Here is a 15,032-nt window from a genome sequence, read left to right as displayed (position 1 = left end):
GCTGTTTTCCCTGGAACCTCGGAGGCTGAGGGGTGACCTTATAGAGGTTTACAAAATTATGAGGAGCATGGATCAGGTAAATAGGCAAAGTCTCTTCCTTGGAGTGGGGGAGTCCAGAACTAGAGGGCATAGGTTTAGGGTGAGAGGGGAAAGATATAAAAGAGACCTAAGGGGCAACTTTTTTATGTGGTACATTTCTGGAATAAGTTGCCAGAGGAAGTGGTGGAGGCTGGTACAATTGCAACATTTAAGAGGCATTTGGATGGGTATATGAATAAGAAGGGTTTGGAGGGATATGGGCCGGGTGCTGGCAGGTGGGACGAGATTGGGTTGGGATATCTGGTCGGCATGGACGGGTTGGACCGAAGGGTCTGTTTCCATGCTGTACATCTCTATGACTCTATGACTCATCCTTGTTATTTTCTCCCTTCATCTGATTCATGAATTGTTTCAAATACATGACTCCTGATTCTTGCACTGTTCTGATATAATGATATTTAGATTCACTTTGGAAACACCTATTAAGTATGCCCCATGGATTTCAGGGATTCATTCATTGCTAACTTTCACCTCAATCCTACATTTTCGTAAATGTATCAAATATTGACCACGAGCCATAAACTTCCAATAAATTTTCCTTTTTGTAATCTGTCTATAAATCATATCAGAATCTTTTGTTGATGTCCTCGTCTTTGCATCCAGTTCCAAAAATGTTTTATCTCTCAATTTACTCCTTCTTGGCAAGGATAAAGACAAACCTATACCTTAGTTGGATGTTGTGAAGTTGGTGTGTGTAAAATTGTGAAATGGGCAAAGCATTGTGTGATCCCTTTAAAAGATGATGGGTGTTTTTGGTGCTTAGAGTTAAGATTGATATCTGTCAGCTGCTTTAAAATTTTCAGAAACAGGGAGAGCCCAAATTGAAACATTTTGTATTGAAAAGCCAAGCAGCAGTTTTATCAAAACAGACAACAGGTTTAAATTGAGCCAATCAATTCAAATCAGGCCCTTTGCTGCCAAAAACCTATTAAATTTAAATCAGATGGTTTTGACAACCTAGGAACAATCTGGTCATAAAAATATTGATAGAGCATTAAAAATATAAAAGATGAGGTCATTTGGAAAATCGGGAGAGTGCGAACTGCCATCTGCTAAGCGATAAAAGTTCTAAGCTCTTACAGAAAACACCATCTACTAATTATGGCATCACAGCACACCACTTAAAGTTCTGACAGATGAATCTACAGAGAAAAGGTCTCCCTGATAGAAGCAGCAGTGGAGAGGACACAGAAAGTTCTTGAAGATGCAACCTGGTTGCAGTTTCGAGAAACTAATTTCTATTGTCTTGTAAAGTGGGAATTGCATATGTTGGAACAGTATAACATTATAATTTTGCATTGCTTGGGAATAGTTAGTAGTTAGAGGGGAATTGTTCTATCTGTTAATAGTTAGTTCATTTGGATAAATAAATTGTTACTTGCGGATTGTAAAATGAGTGTCAGGGATTTCTTTCCTTTAACCAATAGAAGTTGCTGAAAGTAGATTACACCACATTTCACATTCTTTTTACAGATTATAGGGAAAGGTGCTCCTGTTTGGGGTGTTTAGGTTTTAGTTCTTGGCGGGGAGGGGCAGCCTCTGCTTTGTGACATAGAGAACAGACCCAAGTTCACACCTCCACCTTGCTCTTCCACTGTTTGTATGGCTCCATTCTGAAAACACTGGTGGGCAATCATAATCAATGATCCTGAAATGGCATTAGGCCATTTCACTTTAAAAAGCCACTTAGAGATTTGCTTCTGTCAGAAACAGGGACAATGTTCTGGTTTCTTTATCTTCCCATTTGAAGAGTTCAAGGTTAATCTGCTATAATATAAAGCAGGAAAATATGCAAATGTTGAATCAGCAGTGCAACAGTATTAAAAGTAGGAGAGAGAAGAAGAGAAAGGGGAGATTAAATTGGATTGGGAAAGCACTTTTCTTTAAAATAAAAAATCAGTCTGTTCAGACATGTCATTTTTTAAATCAATCTATTCAGAGATGTAATTACACAGGTCTGCAGCAGATGGGACTTGAAACCAGGTCTCCTGGTTAAGATACAGACAGTACCACTGCACCAAACAAACTCTTTCAAGCTTACTATTGATATTTTCAACCAACTTGTTTTGACATGTTATGACACACTTCTGAAGCTGGTGGAACGTGAGCCCAGTTCCTCTGCACCAGAGGTAGGGGCACTACCACAATGCCACAAGAACCTTTTCAAATTGAATATTGATATTTCTAATCAACTTGTTCAGAGATGTTAATACACCCTTCTGGAGCAGTTGGGATTTGAAACTTGACCTCCTGGCTTCGAGGGATGGGCACCTTCACTCTGCCAAATTAGGCCCTTCCCCCACCCCATGTCCAAAGAGCATCACCTGGTGTCAATCACCACTTAGAGCTGTTCTGATTGGCTCTTAAAGGGAGCTGCATTTCTAACACTGACATCGGATGGTGATGGTCTGCAGAAGTGATCCCAACCTAGTGCTCAGCTGAAAAGTAAATAAACATCAGAGGCATTGCGAGTAAAGGTAAAATCCCTGGTCATCAAGAGAAAATTTTATATTAAAAACAATGCAGATTTACAGGTAATGAAAGCAAAGAGTAAAAGAACGATGTACACCTTATGCCAAACGTCACTGGTGTGCTGAGTGAACATAATTAGAAAATGAAGGGCTGTATAAAAAATTTAAAATGAGGTTGCAGACCTGTGAACATTACAAAGATGGAGCTAATGCGATAAAAAGGCCCATAGAAGATTCGGTGACAAGATCTAATGGAAGCAGAAAGATCTAATGAGACCAGTGAGGCTGTAGAAAAAACAAGCAATCCATTACTTAAACCATTGTAAATGGAGGTGACATCTATGTAATTGCAGTGGAAATCGTCAAATAAAATAATGTATTCAACAGTGATTTTTATTTAATGTTACACACAATGGGAATCATACAATAAAAAGTGTTTTGGGGAATGAGATGCGCTTTATAAAGTTTTAAATAGCAGGAGACATTTACTGAGACAAAGATTGGAACTGGAATCATTTGTTGGAGCTGCATGCAATGGGATTCAATCAATCAAGTCATTGAAGAAATAAAACTGGTGAAAGTAATAATAAAATTATTAATCTTTTGATTTTCAATACGGTCACTTGTAATTGGTACAGCCACACCCTGCTCAACCTCTCCACATAAGACATCTCCCCTCCTTACCTGGGATCAAGCTAGTGAGCCTGTTGTTAGTATATCTTGTTTTAGTCAAGAGGACCAAAACTGTCCACAGTATTCCAGCTGGGGTCTAACTAATGTCTAGCTTAGATTTAGTAAGTTTTGTTGAGTGATGGGAAACAGAATGTGAAAGAAAATACCACGGTGGCTCAGGGGATGGCACGGTGGCTCAGTGGTTAGCACTGCTGTCTCACAGCACCAGGTCCCAGGTCTGATTCCAGCCTTGGGCGACTGTCTATGTGGAGTTTGCACATTCTCCCTGTGTCTGCGTGGGTTTTCTCTGGTTCCCTACCGCAGTGCAAGGCTGTGCAGGTTCAGGTGAATTGGCCATGCTAAATTGCCCATAGTGTTAGGTGCATTAGTCAGAGGGGGATGGGTTATTGGTCGGTGTGGACCGGTTGGGCCAAAGGGCCTGTTTCCACACTGTAGGGAATCTAAACTTTTGCATTCTGTTTCCCATCACTCAACCAATTCTGTAATCACGTTGCTATATAGTTTAAAAACAAGATCTTAGATCTTAGAATCCCCACACTGTCGGGATTCTAAGATCTTGTTTTTATAGTCTGTAGCAACATGGTTACAGAGTTGATTGAGTGATGGGAAACAGAATGCAAAATTTAATAGGTTTTCCACGTGGAGGAAGATTTGTAGGGGAATTCCACAGAGATCGGTACTGGGTCCCTTGTTTGTCCTGCTATACATACATTGCCTAGATCCTGATACAGGGAAAAATTTCAAGGTTGACAGAAGGCATAAAACTTGGAAGAATTGCAGACTGTGAAGAGGACAGTGTTTCAAAAAGAAACTGACAAGTTGATGGAGTAGGCAGTCAGGTGGTGGATGAGGTTCAATGTGAGAAAGTATGATGTGATGCATTTTGGAACACAGAGAAGCAGCTTAAAATAAAGACTACTATTCTGAAGAGTGTGTGATGTTATCACCAAATAATCTAACCTGAAGGAACATCTGAGATTTAATGGAATGAGTGAACAAATGATGAATATATTTATTAATGTACGTACTGTTCTATAAATATGGGGATTTTGTAATCACTTTGGTGTGAATTTCATCAAGAGTAGTTCAATAAAATAAAATCTGGACTTGGATTCCTTTTGAAATCAGTTATCTTCTTGCCTATACCAGGCAGAAGGACAGAGACCTAGGTATATATATATGCATATATCATTAAGGTGACAGGACAGATAGGGAGAACTGTTAATAAAACATACAATGTTTTTGGCTTCATTCATTTAGGCACAGAGTACAAAACAGGGTGGTTATGCTGAAACTAAAGAAATAAGCCTCAACTGTGTATAGTGTACTGGGCATTACACGATGGGAAGAATGTGAATGTATTGGAGAGAGTTCAGAAGAATCTATGAGAATAGATCAAGGATGAGAAACTTCAATCATGAGGATAAAGTGGTGAAGATGGGACTGTTTGTCTTGGTGAAGAGAAAGCTGAGGCAAGACTTGGTTAAAAAGTTTAAAATTATGGGGTGTCAGAAGAGAGTAGATAGGGAGAAACTGCTTCATTTGTAAGAGGATCATGAACTGGAAGGTAAAGTTTTAAAGTGTTTTGCAAAAGAAACAAATGTGAGGCAAGAAAATACCTTTTCACACACTGAGTGGACAGGTTTGGAATGCACTGCCTGGGAGTGTAGGGAGGCAGATTCAATTGAAGTACAGTCAGCTCTGATATAATATGTATTTTTTCAATGCGAATTGGCTTTAACCTGATTTTAGAATTTGAACTGCTGTTTGTGGAACGTGAACTTTCCCTACCTGTATTGGCTATAACATGATTCTAGCACCATTAATTTAAATGGCATAGCTATTGCGCATTTTCTTATAATACGAGACCGCACAAGAACTGAACTATTGTGTTATATCAGAAATGACTGTTTTCAAGAGTGTGTTATATGACTATTTAAGTAGGTGTAATGTGCATGGTTATGGGAAGAAGGCAGACGTTTTGTACAGCATTAAAATGCTGAGAAAGCAAGCACACTGGACTAAATCATGTCCTTCTGTGCTGTACTGGAACAATTCTGTGATCCAATAGTTTTCAATCTAGAAAACTTTTGAATCTTCCAAAGAGGATACTTTCTAGGAGAACAGTGAAATCTCCAGACTACCAGATGCCGTGACATCAGAAAATATACATATAATGAAAATGTATAAATAACTTTATAAACAAATGTTTAAATATTCATAACAGGCCAAAAAAAGCTTGTCATGAGATATTTGATAATGGCGTAAGGTGTGAAATGATTGATGCTGATGAGTGCCTTAAGAACCACTTTTATGATAATTTCATATTGGTCTGGGCAGAGAACAGTTTAGAATTTTGAAGGGGTAATACTTAATGGTCTGCATCTTTCTCAGTCAGTGAAACAGTGTCTATCAGACTAATGTAACTTGTACAATGCTGCTAACATGTTTTAAGCTATATCTTATTTAAGACACTAACCTCTTTTCATTTGACTATCAACAGGTTTTCCTCTACCACACTAGACCAAGGAGCCTCTCCAGATCCCTACGAGGAAAGAGGATATGGCAACAAATCTACATATAGTGATCAATAGCATAGAGAGATCACACAACATGATGAGCAGTGGTGTGAAATGCTAAAGCAATGTGGATTCTTGGTGGAAAGGGATAACCTTTGCTGATATATTGAACCTCCAACAGGTCACCCAAACAAAGGCGTAAAAGCAGTATAACATTTGTACCCATGTTGAAAGACAACTGAGCTAGCCATCAGGCTTCTCAAGATAATATTCTAATGCCAATATTGGTCAACTGGTGCACTCCAATACTGTTCTGTGCAGGCCTTGATCATTATGGCAGTCTGCTGCACTCTTCAAAGCACAGCCTCCAATGAGACGTGGACCTTGAGGACATTGATGGCCTGGAAGGGCACAACTTGTTTATACATGAATTAGAATAGGAGGTGAAAGAGTAGGATGAAATGGCGATGGAGCAAGATGCTAATGAATGGATATTCCCTTGCTGCATGAACAGAGACCTTCACCTGCCATCATTTGGGATGAGGATCTCCTTCCGTCCTGTAATAGATCCAAGTCAGCATCAATAGAGTGTGAATCAGCCTGCCCTGTTTCTTAGTCTACCAGTTTTTCTGTGGCATCTCAATTCCCTCTTTTGGCACAAGTTGTAGATCTGTCCTTCAGACCAATCTGCGATGGGTTCCATATGACTGTTGCTGATCTAAATCAGTCCAAAATTTCATCTGATGAACCTCCTTTCCCAGTTGTACTGGCTTTGAATTTTTTAAATTGGCTATTGAGATATGGGCATCATTGGCTAGGCCAACATTTATTGCCAGTCTCTAATTGCCAAGTGAAATGTTAAGAACCAATGAGGTTGCTGTGAGTCTGGAATCACATGTCTAGCCAGAACATGGAAAGTTACAGATTTCCTTCCCCAAAGTATATTACGTGCAGTGAACTAGATGGATTTATACAACAATTGACAAAATAGTTGCTATTTGACTAGATTTTTATTCCATTTGTACTGAATCCCAGTTTTACCATTTTCCATGTTCCCAGAATATCAGTCTATCATTTTGGCTGAATAATTCAATGGTGTTACCACATTTCCATCACCTCCCTGAGGACAGGAAATCCATCTCCATATTAATTAAGGGGTCACGCTAACAAAAACATGAAACTTTAATCAGTTTTCCACCAGAGGTAGAGATCAGACCCAAAAACGAATGTCACTCTATTTCACTTACCTTGTGCTGAAAATTCAGCTCATGCTAATTGTTCCTCACATTTGCTGTTGAATAGCTTCCTGTGCTCACTGCTTGGATTCAGCAATGAATAGTGTTTACTTCCTGTATTATTAAAACAGTTTATATCCTTCAGGTACAAATTATCTGTAGCAGAAAATTGAAAAATTACAGCATTTGTGGCTGTGGTGGTAGAGGATAACTTTCTTCAGCTTAGTTGGCTCCTCAGGACTGACAATGACTTGATTCCATACCAGTTAGAATGTTTTGAGATGGCTAATAAGTCCAATTCACAATCTACTAACCTTTCCACATATGTGGCAGGATTGGGAAGTTGGACTGTTAGGAGGTTTATGGTATCGCCTCTGGAAATGCCTGACAAAGTCTCTCAATGTCCTTATGATCTCCTCCAATGAACTTCCCCCATGTTGGTTGATCACAAACCACGTTTCTCCATGAGTTAGTGAGATATGTTTGTCCTCTTCACAAATTTTTTGAGGGTATCCCTAATGTGTTTTGTGCGGCTTTCCTGGGAATTTCCTGACATGACTGAATTCTGAACAGAGTAAATACTTTGGTAGTCTGGTGTCAGGCAGAAGCAGAGGTGATTTTGAGTGATTGGTGCCTCACTGCTGGGGAACTAGTCTTAGGAGAGGATACTGTTATTGAAGCATCTTTATTGATACCAGATTTGGAGAAGGATAATACAACGAAAAGTAAAGGCACTAGAATGGCACGACACAGAAAACTGAACAATTCTCTGCTGTAATGTTCCATTAATGTACAAAAGTAAAGAGGCCTGTCAATCCAAATGAATAATTTATGTTCCGTTAATCATAAAACACATTCTGGAAATCATAGTAATTGGTGAGGCAAGAGGTTTCAGTTTATGATCTTGTTGAGACCCTTTCAGGTGAGTGGCTCCTTTGACGAATGTCTTGAACTCAAGGCTCAGGCTTTACATGAGCTTATCACAGGCCTACAGTTAAAGCAACTTCAATCTAAAAAATTTACCTGACAGTCCAGTGTTTGAGAATCGGGTCTTTCACTGTTGTGGCAAGGATTCAGTTCTTAAACTTTCTGATACCTGGAATGTGTGAGTATACATGTCAAGAAATAATTGATAGCTTTTGGTCTTTTTCCTATTGAGAAAATAATGCAAGGAGTGACCTTACAGAGATCTTTAAATATTTAAGTTTTTAAAAAAAATTTCTTTTGGGGAAAAAAGGAAAGCTCGAAGCCATCAACATAAGGTAGTACCAAAACAAAAATTCATAGGATTTCAGAAGCGACTTCCTTGTCCAAAATGTGAAACTTGCCACCACAGAGAATTGTTGTAGTGAAGAATATAAATGCATTAATGGGGAAGCATAGAAGAAGAGGAAATAATTATTGCATTGATTGATTTGGGTGAGGAAAGTGGCGGGAGATTCGAGTGGAATTGACCACCTGGCCTGTGTCTGTGTTGCATTGTATTCACCATTTCAGAGGTAAGTTTGAGTCATGCTTGTAATATTTATAATTATGAGATTATTATGTTCCAAATATTATTTACATTTAATAATCTTCCGTTGAGTGAAGAAAACAATGTTGTAGTGAAATAGATTTTCAATAAATATGAATAATGCTTTCAGTAATTTTCCCTTCATTTTTAATTGGTAGCTTTTACTTGCTGCCGGCTATTGATCATATGGTTATATACATGATTAGTAGTTTCTGTTAGAAGTTATTGGATCTATTCTCCCCATTTTTAATTGATGCATTATATGCTAATCTCCTAAATCCTGACTCATATCCCACCTCTACATCTTTGTCCTATAACTGGTGATAATGTCTTCAACTGCCTAGATCTCATGTTTTGAAAATTTATCTTTTATCTTGTCAAACTTGAACAGAATTAAGTAGAATCAACTCATTAGATCCAATCAGTAAATATTGGTGTATATAGATGCAATTACCCCTCTCTGAGGTGGCAAGAATAATGGTGAGAGGGTCGATTGAATCTGACAAGAGTCGAATAATTGGATTCTCACCACAAAGAAAAACTGGTATGCTTGAACCCTCTCTCCTTAGCAACATAATTCCCACCACCCTACCTTCATATATTAACATCTCATTTGATACAGGAAACCTGGTGCTTCAAAATCCTAACTGAACAGATCCTTGTTAAGCTAGGTCCTCTGGTTCAATCATAGACGCATTAACCTTCTTCCTTCTATTCACTTGAGATGAATGCAGCAGGTGCCTCCATGATCTTTAACACAATGTTTCCCTGAACCCTACATCCTCACAATTGGATAATGACCATGTACCAGCCTCAGAACATCAGGTTCTTGTAGTCTGACAGGCTAAGACAGAATGTGTTGCCTCACAAGTCTCTTTTCCATCAGGCTTGGGCAGCAGGTTCTGCTTCTGAGATGCTGCTTATGCACAGACAGAAAGACAGCCAACAGCTTCTGGTACAGAGGCAGAGCTATATCATAGAGGGGAAAGCAGGCAGATTCTGCCTCAGAGAAAGAAACCGAGCACAGGAGGAATGTCAGTCAGCTTGTAGCTGTAGGATACAGTGAAGAGACCAAGTAACAATTGTGCTATAAGACACAGAGCTGTCTCAATGTCAAAGGTATCACCTTATATGCAATCATACTGCAAATAACAATGTCAGTCAATGTTAGAATGTTAGAAAATGAATGGGGAGTTATTTTATTGTGGTGTCAGTGGAGTCCAGTCAATCACAATCAATCCAGGGGCTGGGGCATGGAGATTGCAACACAATAAGGAACATAAAGCATTGGAGGTAAACTTTAGATCACTGCTGGACCCTGCAAGTCACTCATTAGAGCGCAAAATGGGTGGAGTAGGTAATGGCTTTCTTCAAATGCGGCAGAGGATAATGCTTGAATGTGAAGCCCACTATGGAGATCAAATGTCATCATAAATGAGCCCAAATGTCATCATAACTGTTCTGGTTATTTAATACTTTTCTTTCTCCTTCAAGTCACAAATAATTTGGAAACCAACATTTGTCAGACCATGCAATTTCGAAACACACTCATGAAATAATCATTTGTACCCACTATTTGCTACCTTGTGATTTCTGAGGTTAACAAGACTCAATCATAGAAGCCCTACAGTATTGAAAGAAGCTATTCAGTCCATCAAGTCTGCATTGACCATCTGAAGCACATCCCACCCAGACCTAGTCCCCAACCTTATCCGTGTAACTCTCCATTTACCATGGCTAATCCATCTAAACTGCACATCCCTTGACATTACTGGACAATTTTGCATGGCTAATTCAGCTGATCTGCACATCTTAGGACAGTGGAAGGAAACTGGAGCACCTTGCAGGAACTCACGAAGACATAGGGAGAATGTACAAACAGATGGTACCCGAGGCTGGAATCGAATCCAGGTCCCTGAAACTGTGAGGTAGCAGTCTAACCACTGAGCCACTATGCCGCCCAGATGGAATAAGAAGTTCCTTATTCTATTTGGTTAAGGATTGGAAGCCAAGTCATTAGAGCTTCCAATATCTGGAAATCTGTTAAGACATGCTTACAGAGCTGGCCGTGAATGTTGGGAGTGTGTCTTGGAGAATAAGGGTTGCAAGTTGGAGACAGGCCTCTTGCAGCTGCTTCATTTCACAGGAATACGGACACTTTGTTGGTTTGCCTTCCGTGAGAGAAGGATAAATTACTCAATGAAATCTCCAGAGCAGTAGTACAACACGGCCCATACTCCAAAGAAGGCTATGTTGGAATATAGCATAGGCCTCCTTAATCTGGTGGCATGCAGCACCACCCAGAGAGAGAGTGCTGCTTCACAGTGATGTGCTGAGCCCTCCACAATCTGAGTCAGCAAAGCTAAAGTGTCTGGAAGAATGTGATCTCACCAAGGGTTCATGATAAAACAGCTGGAATATTGCAAGCACTTGCACTTAGATGTTTGCTCTAAAATGGTCTTTGTGCCAAAGACATACAAGTCAGATCAGAAATTGTACCTGACCTAAGTATCGGACAAAGGTCGGTGATTTGTGCATCTGTTTTCTCCAGAGAGTTGCACAATAAGAGAAACTGAACATGTGGGTTGTCTATTGGCCATCTAAGAGCCTTAAATGTTAGTGTTCCTTTATAAAGCCCAATGCAGCACAAACCTTTGCCTTTGGAAATAAGACACAAAGCTGAACAAGAGGCAATCGGTCAAAATTTGCAAATTAATGGCACTTAGCATTACACATTCATAAATGATATAGCAACTTTTGACAAAGGGCTGTATACAGTTAACTGTGAATAATGTTACTATCTGAATTGCACAGTGCCACTGTGTGCTTTATGATAACAAATTTATGCTGTCTACCCCATCTGACATACATTCAGTATCACAAAATGGGTATGCTTTTACGGTGGATACAAACAATCTCTGCCAGTTAGTCACAAACAGAGCAACTGTGCAATAGGAATGGAAGTATGGAACCTAGACTATTGATTGATGAAGGCATGGGGGTGGGAAGCAGGTAGGTGTGGGCGGGGGTGAAGGTGACAGCATTATTGGAGGGGATGTGCTGCAAGGGTTACTAAAGGACCCTAACATTTTCTCCCAAGGGGTTAGCCAGGGAAAGGCATTGGAGGAGGTGGGCTGGGCAAAATATGCAAGAGGTGGGGTTGGGATGCATAGTCTATTGGGCTGGTGGGAAAGATAATGGATGGGCCACCAGTCCTTCAGGCAACTGATGCCCTTCAAGTGGTCAATTAATATTCAATAAATGGCCTCTTTGGACAGCAGCTGGTAAACTCCTGCAGCCTAGCTGCTGGCTTGATGTGAATGTTATTGCAGCTGTTTTGTGTGTGTGTGCATGCGTGTGCGCGCGTGTGCATGTGGGGTGGAGGGGGGGATGGGGTCCCTCTTGCTCGGGCACTGAGTGGCCCATGTGAAGATACGTACCTTCGAAATAGTCTTCCAGCAATGCTGTCCTGGAGAATGACTTCACTTGCATCTTCCTCACAGTGCTGTTAGGTCAGCAGCTCTTTAAGGCAAGGTAACCTCTCTTGGGAGCGATCTGGAAGCCATGACCTCAATGAACTTCCTGAGTGGGGTTACCATCTCTACGTAAATGTCTGCCCTATGTTTCTTGCATTTGGAAACTGTGTTAAACTGTTAGTTCAAAAATGTGTTTGTATACTGCATGCTTCTGTCTGGCACCACGCATGTGCAAGCCTTATAACAATATAAACAGGAAGAAAAACAACTAATCTCCATTTTCAGGAGAACAAATGACTCACTAACAAATCAAAAACAGACGTCATGTCTAAATAACACAGTACTGTACCAGATTGATTGCTTATCCTGTTGAGATTTCAGCAACATATAATGGCTCAGACTATCCAGAAAATTGTAAAACTATGTCACTGGCCTCATCAGAAATGAAAAGGCATGGTTCAGGATAATGTAGACATTTCAGAATACTAGTAGACTGACAGCAGCAAGTTACATTCATATAACAGCCTGAATTTGACCAAATGTCAGCTGGGTGTCAATATCTAAGGGGTTTCACAGGAGGTTTCTTTCCATGAGCTGCAGTGGGTATTCTCATATAATTCTCTGCCATTCACTTTATTACAAATGCACCATGTATCCACGATGCCACTTACCCGCTATTGTGCACTCACCACAGCTGCTGGGACCCACTGGGATCCATGTTGCCAGTGCCATATTTAAGTGCCAGCTCTGCACCAGCCAGGTATAGCCTTTCACAGTTGGAGGGAAACTAATAAGAAAAGCTTCAGAGAGCACACAGGCAGTACAGGTGGCACTTCATTGCAAATAGAAATTCACATTCACAAGTATAATGCCACTTTACATCCTCAGCTGTCAGGTTGATTGTCATTGTAAATGTAGCTACAAGAATGAAGCTCGGAAGCTACCCATCTTTAGCACCATTCTATGCTCAAACTCTGTCTCAGGAAATGTTACACTTTCTCTCATGCCCAGCAATGCATAACATCTTGTCATTGTTGAATGTGGGAATATCACATGTTTTAAAGCCTTTCAACAGTTGGCAGTGTTAACTTTTTTTAAGCAACAGGAAAAGTAAGAATCAAGAAGCAAAATCTGCATTTGCTTCTGGGACTGAACAGGATTCTTTTTTTACCAACAGCAAATTTACAATCGATGAATGATGACTTGGCCAACCTTAGATCTATGATTAAGTCCTGTATAGCCTGTGCCCATCACAGCACTATTCTGTCATGGTGAAGATGATGTTCCTCCCACTCAATGTCCTTATCTTCTTCCTTGTTTCTTCATGACATCCTCTCTTTGCCTGCTCCAGTTGTGCAAGGCACAGCACTCAAGGATTCCATGAAGCACTCTTTGCCTGGAGTGGAAAGCAATGTTCCTCCCACACGCCTCACCAAATTGTTCCAAGCAGCTGAACCTTCAGGAGATCCATCGTCTGCTCCACAACAGACCTGGTAAATTGAATCTACACTCTGCATCAGTAAGGGGGTTGCAGAATGGAGTCATCAGCCGCGGTTGTAGGGTTGCACGGTTGCACATTTCCTTGTGTCTTGGATTTTGAAATGATGCAGTAACTAGGAAGTTCTCAATGATACAGTACCCTTCTGTTGTGACTTCTCCATGTGGAAACTGTTCAGCAACAGCAGGAGATGGCCACTGGATCTGGGCTTGCTGGTACATTTATTTCTCCTCAAATTCGACTTGTCTTTGATGTGCAACAGCAATGGTAACCTTACAGCGGCTGGACGAATTGCAGGCTGTTCCTGTGTGAGGAATGTCAGAAAAGAAAGAGTAATGTGAGCAGTCAGCAGTTGCACCACATATAAATAATAATTTAGCGCAGTCCTGGATACAGTGGGACATGGAGAGCTCCAACAAGTAATGACATGAGATGCCTGCATGTGGAACTTTGACATAGTTGACCTTATTCTGATAATTTGTTCACCAGCCATGCTGCACAAGCACTGCAGGAGATTGTGGGTATGGTAGAATTGCTGAAACCTTGTTCACCCATCTCCTCACGTCACCCAAGAAAGACAATATTGCATAGAAGAGCATTTTGGCAATACGTCCAGCGCAGGATAAGAAGAACTCAGTTCTGTGGCCTTTGCAATGTAGAGATCTTGGATGGTCTTTGTGATTTATGGCCGGCACATATTTTCAAGTTCACCTGTGATTACTTCAGTCTCAGACAGATGACTATGGTCAATCTATAATGACCAATGACATGGTCAAGATTGTATGTGACCATGATTTTTATTCAACATTGCTGGTTCATATGCAGAATGACTACAGTTGTCTTTTATCAATACAAACAGAAATTGCTCTAGAAACTCAGAAGGTCTAGCAGAAACTATGGAGAGAAGCCAGAGTTAACGTTTTGAGTCCAGTGATCCTTCTTCTGAATTGATAGCAGTGAGGAACAGGCAGGATTTATGCTGATGACTTCGGATGGGGAAGAAGGGAGTGAGTAGATAGGTGGAGACAGAGTGCAGTGTGAGAGAGAAAAAGGAATAGGCCTCTTCGTAGGATATGTGGAACAGTCCATCTTCCGCAGCTGTACAGGCATCACCCCCCACCTTTTCCTCTGCTACATCGATGACTGTATCGGCACTGCCTCGTGCTCCTCTGCTACATCGATGACTGTATCGGCACTGCCTCGTGCTCCCACAGGAGATTGAACAGTTCATCCACTTTACCAACACCTTCCACCCCGACCTCAAATTCACCTGGACCGTCTCAGACTCCTCCCTCCCCTTCCTAGACCTTTCCATTTCTATCTCGGGCGACCGAATCAACATGGACATTTACTATAAACCAACCAACTCCCACAGCTACCTAGACTACACCTCCTCCCACCCTGCCCCCTTTAAAAACGCCATCCCATATTCCCAATTCCTTCGACTCCGCCGCATCTGCTTCCAGGAGGACCAGTTCCAAAACCGTACAACCCAGATGGCCTCCTTCTTCAAGGACCGCAATTTCCC

General features: G+C 40.8%; 1 long non-coding RNA gene across 1 annotated transcript in view; it reads right to left on the bottom strand.

Moving 5' to 3' along the window:
* Positions 1-8,115, bottom strand: part of LOC122560058 — a 158,784-nt gene extending 150,669 nt beyond the window's left edge. The window contains exon 1 of the long non-coding RNA XR_006314631.1: positions 8,041-8,115. This is a non-coding gene — a long non-coding RNA (uncharacterized LOC122560058). The remainder of the gene's footprint in view (positions 1-8,040) is intronic.
* Between the last annotated feature and the right edge of the window lie 6,917 nt (positions 8,116-15,032).

This window comes from Chiloscyllium plagiosum, chromosome 20, assembly GCF_004010195.1.
Source record: "Chiloscyllium plagiosum isolate BGI_BamShark_2017 chromosome 20, ASM401019v2, whole genome shotgun sequence".
Taxonomy (NCBI): Eukaryota; Metazoa; Chordata; class Chondrichthyes; order Orectolobiformes; family Hemiscylliidae; genus Chiloscyllium; species Chiloscyllium plagiosum.
Note: the sequence above shows the minus strand (reverse complement) of the source record. Positions and strands in the feature narration are given on the sequence as shown.